At 40.8% G+C, this 5,292-nt stretch overlaps 1 protein-coding gene across 5 annotated transcripts in view; it reads left to right on the forward strand.

The window, feature by feature from the left end:
* The first annotated feature begins 229 nt into the window (after window positions 1–229).
* The window catches only part of LOC138037613 (uncharacterized), a 119,432-nt gene continuing 114,369 nt past the window's right edge, over window positions 230–5,292 (forward strand). For 4 of the 5 annotated variants that reach the window (XM_068883517.1, XM_068883529.1, XM_068883534.1 and 1 more), the window contains exons 1-2: window positions 230–578; window positions 1,037–1,183. The gene's annotated coding sequence lies outside the window, so the exon portion shown is untranslated. The remainder of the gene's footprint in view (window positions 579–1,036; window positions 1,184–5,292) is intronic. The other variant, XM_068883526.1, reaches the window with a different exon arrangement.

Genomic DNA, 5,292 nt, shown 5'->3' on the forward strand with positions numbered 1-5,292 from the left:
TGTGTGGAATATGGACTATGGACTACGGACCGCGGACTTTGTATAAAACACAGACAATTAAAGGTCTAAGGGGCTCATTGAAATAAAATTGAATTTCATCTAAAATTGAAAATTGCTGTAATTGGCTCTTGCCATACACAACCCAGGGTCCTGATGGGCTAAGTGGGCCGGGCGGCTCTGGGGATGACAATGAAATACTCCTCGTTCCCAGAGCCCAGCCGCCAACATCAATCAAGAAAAGTTAAAGTCTGTCAAGTCACAAGTCAAACGAGAAGCTCCGAAGTTCTGGTACTGTAGGAACCAGGGTTGAGTGTACGTGTAGCTGGTGTAAAACCGGCAAATTTAAAGCAGATTGGAACAGGAACAAAAGGGAACAAAAAAAAGAGCGCATTTTGAGATTTGAGGGGTGTCAGAATTCTGCAGGATTATTCTAATTAATGCGATCTTCAGATGCAAAGCACATCGCCCTCAGCTCCATCGTACGGCTCATTGGTTCTGGAGGCGCCTTTCCTTCAACTAGAGGTGTGCTTATCCCTTGGCAACAAACCTAGCAGGGATTGTTAAGGCTACCCTAGAAGGTATACTTAGCTCCTTTGATTTTCATTTTGGCAACGATTTTTGGAAATGGTGTCCCTCAAGTTTCTTCCGGTTTTTGTGTCACCAATTCCAGTGCTCTGCGCTAGAGATTCTCGACACATAAATAAAGTTGATCATCATCATCATGTGATGATTTCCCTTGAGACGCGATAGACCCAGGGACGATTTGTGAGGGAGTTGTCATTTTACCAAGAAAAGCGCTGGATAACTGATCTTTCCGTTGTCAAATGTATTGCTTGTGATAATTTGAAAATCAAGAGCTGTTTACCAATTTGTCTTGCATTTGCCCTTCATGAGGTACATGTACGAGTATTTTCAACCAGGCGGATGTACATAACAACTTGTTTGCTTCTTGAGCAGTATCAATTATGTAAAGTTATTTAAAACTTACTTGACATTTCCTCCTGCTAAAATGTTCCTCTACCGATCTATTTTATAGTGAGAGTCTCTCAGAGAAAGATCAAGCGAGAGCTCATCAAAGTTTCTCTCACTATGCTTCATTCAGATTTGTGAGACTGTGAGAAGTTTCATGTACTTGGTATTAGAAGAAGTTGAACATCACAGATGAAGCAAAGCAACTACAAAGGTACACGCTAATGTATCCTTAAGCTTCTGATTTCTTAATACTTTATTGAGACCTAATTATGGCCCTTATATTTACGTGTACTTGGGGTGTGTTTCAAGGGTTCAGTAGTGTAGCAGCTCTTGCTAGGTGACTAGGTGGCCGATTCGGCAAACACCTTCGCGATGTTGAGAAGATTGACAAGGATGCATCCAAGCCAGTCGCTCGCCATTTTAATCTGCCTAACCACTCCAAAAAACACATGGCTATCTGCGGCCTTTCCCTACATCTAAGGTATGACGGAAAGCTGCAAGAATCTGGAACAAAAATTCATCTTTCAAATCGGCACCCTTAATCCTCACGGTATTAACGAACGCTTTTCATTTAACTAATATATTCCTATTTTTCACGTTGCCATGTTACCACCAATAGCATAACTCCTACTCCACTTTAAAAACTACACGTAACCCACAATTCCTCGACTCGCTCTGACAAACAGCTAACGCTCGAAACATCAGCTTATAGAATCTCTGTACGGTGGCCAATTTACATTATCAACTCTGTTAATAAAACCAAATTTTTGTATACATGTATCTCTTGCTATTGTTTGGTATTTTAAGTAGCTTCTGTTGTTTTTAAGTCTAAGTCATTGTTTCAATTGTTTTAGTCTTGTTTTTGGCTTGGGTAGCAAGCCAATCGCTTATATGTTATGAGAGCTGCTACGTTACCCCAAGGGTTAGATGGCCCTAATTTTCATTTTATGTTATTTAATTATGATAAGCAGGCCTTCTGACAGGGTGCGATTAAAAAATGCAAATTATGCGATTTTTTCAGGGCAGATTGTGCGATTAGAAAGGCCAATTATGCGATAAATTATGTAAATTATGCGATTTTTTTCTCAGCAATTTTGAGCTTGTTTTATAAGGTTTTAGGTTAAGAAAAACACTTTTTTGCTGCCCTAAAGACATTTTGATCGACATTAGTTGGAATAAATAGAAAAACTGAGGTCTTCTGCACTACCTGTGCACCACGTTAAAAGTTGAAAGGACACAGCCAACATGCCAAATGAATGATCAAGGTGCTCGTCAACCACGAACTTCCGAAGATGGTCAATCACAATAGGGCCATACCCCCATTTATACGAGAGAAAATAAGCCGCGGCTTTCTCTGGCCGCGGCTTACAGAAGACTGGAATGTTCAACCCGTATAAATGGTACAAAATCTACGTTCACGTCTTTTTCAAGCCGCGGCTTATATTGACCTGGGAATATATATTCGTATAGATAGTTCCTTTTGCGTATTTTGTACACCGTGGCCAGAGTAAGCCGCGGCTTATTTTCTCTCGGATATAAGGCCCTAATATTGCACGACGAGAAAAACATCAGTCCATCGTCCACGTGGAGCGTACCTGTGAGGTACTTTCTTGCTCGATCGTGAGCTGTCAGATTGGGCGGAATGTGGGAACTTCCTTCTTCGTCGAAGAAAAAGCGAGCATTTTCACAACAAACTTATCCATGAGTAAGTTTTTATCAGTTTTCAACGAAAGAAACTACATTTTGCCGAAAAACTTACAACTTCGCTTATTTTTCACAAATCTCTTCTATAAGAGAAGGCAACTGTGTCATTTCAGTGGTGTGTATATAAGAACGTGTTTGTGTTGCACCAATAGAAGGAGACTCGTACCAGGTCCCCGACATGAAAAAAAAAGCCTTGAACTTCGAATGTTTACTAAATCGAAGGTGACAAAGGTTTTTTAGCCTTTTTCCAAGATAAATCATCTTAAAAATGGCGTATTTATGCAGGAATTTCTAAGAAACGTCTTGATTTATGTTTCAGTTTATGACTTTTGTGCGTCCTTTTGTGAATTATGCGATTTTTCGTGAATTGTGCGATCGGATGCGATTTGAGGTCGATTGTGCGAAATCGCACCATCGCGTAATATCAGAAGGCCTGGATAAGTCATGAGATTCCTTTAAATTTAGCCTGGGACAGCTGTCAAGGGAAGGGGCACTTGCAATAAAGTACAAGTATGAGTGCAGGTCTTCCAGTAAGCATGCTCACAAACACAACAAAAAGTACATGTACATGCAGTGTGTTGCATGATCACTTAGTGGGTTGGTGGCCATTTAAGCTTAGCATATACTTTAATTTCTATTGCATCTTTGATTGATCTCTTTAGTTTGGCACAAACAAGCAAGTCAGAGCATTTAAATGCCTGCACATAACTGTCTGCTCTCCTCAGGGGCTTTTCAGGGTCAATGAAATATTAAACAATAATATTACAACACTTGTTTTAAATAGAATCCCAACTGGCGGGAGACAGACCAGTTGGCTATTTACAAGAGCAGCTGCAAAACTGAACAGGGACAACCCAAAACTACTTCAGTCAGTGGTCTGAGTGAGGCTGGAGACAGAAACTCTGGATTTCAAGTCCAGCCCACAAACAATCATACAGCCTCTCCTTGCAGCAACCACAATGCCACTTTCACATGCTCTGCATATTAAAGTCTGCTTAAGAGACAGTGGCCCAACATGCCAGACCCTATCCCTGGTTTCTGTAGCATGAAGTGACAAGGAGTATTTCTACTCCCCCCTGGATGGGATCCTAGTCTATTGCAAGGCTACCCCCAGCATTAAATTCACCAGTACCCATTTATACACCTGGGTTGAGAGAGGCACCGTGAGAGTTAAGTGTCTTTCCCAAGAACACAGCACAATGTCCCCAGCCAGGGCCCAAACCCAGACCACTCGCTCCGGAGTCGAACACACTAACCATGAGGCCACCACGCCTCCCTCACATGCTCCGCATGGAAAACTTTAATTAGTAGACAATTAGTCGTATGTGTTAAAGTTACTGACAGGTACATGTAGCTGTTATTATGGTCCAGGGCACTGCAGTAAGAGTCCTTGCACCTGTGTGTTACATGTACAGTGTAGGTCAGGATATTTGATAAGCATGTGCAATTTTTGAATTAAAAAGAAAGGTTTTTACTGTACTGGCACTTACTGGATTGGTAAGAGATACACTGTATACCTACATTTTTTTATGTAATGTTAGTTGGGCTTTCAGTGCTCATTAATATCAAGTCTAAGCTGTCGGTCAGTGTTTTATTTTAACCCATAAACCTCCATGTTTGGATAATGACAAAGAGTTGTGATCAAATTATCTTTATTCTATTCTTTGTTTGTGTAGTGTAGAAAGTAAATATTAGGCAAATTTTGCAAACATAACTTGTCCATTGCCCATGCACCACTAAGCACTGACTTTCTAAACATTACTTTGCCAAAATTACCTTGATTTATATCGGGGTGAGCGTTTGGCTGTAAAATATGGTAATCGCTGTTAATACTCAGTGTTTATATTCATTGTTAACCATTTCAGTTGTCTGTCAATTGCAATAATTGAAATCATGTCACAAGGAGGAGTATCTGTAGAAGCAGAGGAGATTTTTTCCCAAAGCAAGAAAGCACTGGACATTACTCTTTTAGGGAGTGAATGGAATTCTTTGGCTGGGGGATTGTCAACATTAAACAGAGAGCTTGCAATTCATCTGTCACAACAGCCAAATGTTAGAGTTTCTGTGTTGGTCCCAGAGGGTGCTTGCAAAGATGAAGAAAAAAAGGAAGCCCAAAATTTTGGGATCAATGTTCTTGATGCAGGGCAACAACCAGGCTTCAGTGAACCTCTTGACTGGTTGGGCTTCCCACCTCAAGATCACACAATAGATGTTGTTGTTGGCCATGGTGTGAAACTTGGCCGGCAAGTTAACATCATAAAACGTTTTCCACAATTCCAAAATTGTAAATGGGTGCACATGGTGCATACTGCTCCAGAAGACCTCAGCAAATATAAGGGTTATGATAATCCTACTTCAAGGGGTGAACAGAAGCACTGGGGTGAGGTTGGTCTTTGCAAATATGCTGACCTTGTCGTTCCAGTGGGACCAAAACTTAAAAAGGCTTATTCTTCCTATTTGCAGGGGTGTAAGAAGATTGAAGATATTTTTGAAATAGTTCCAGGGGTATTTAATAGGGAATTTGGGGATTTAGTGCAACAGGCCAAAGTTGAGAGTAATGATGATTTCAAGGTGTTGTTGTGTGGACGTGGAGATGAGGAGGACTTTGAGCTGAAG

The sequence above is a fragment of the Montipora capricornis genome, chromosome 1 (assembly GCF_036669925.1).
Source record: "Montipora capricornis isolate CH-2021 chromosome 1, ASM3666992v2, whole genome shotgun sequence".
Taxonomy (NCBI): domain Eukaryota; kingdom Metazoa; phylum Cnidaria; class Anthozoa; order Scleractinia; family Acroporidae; genus Montipora; species Montipora capricornis.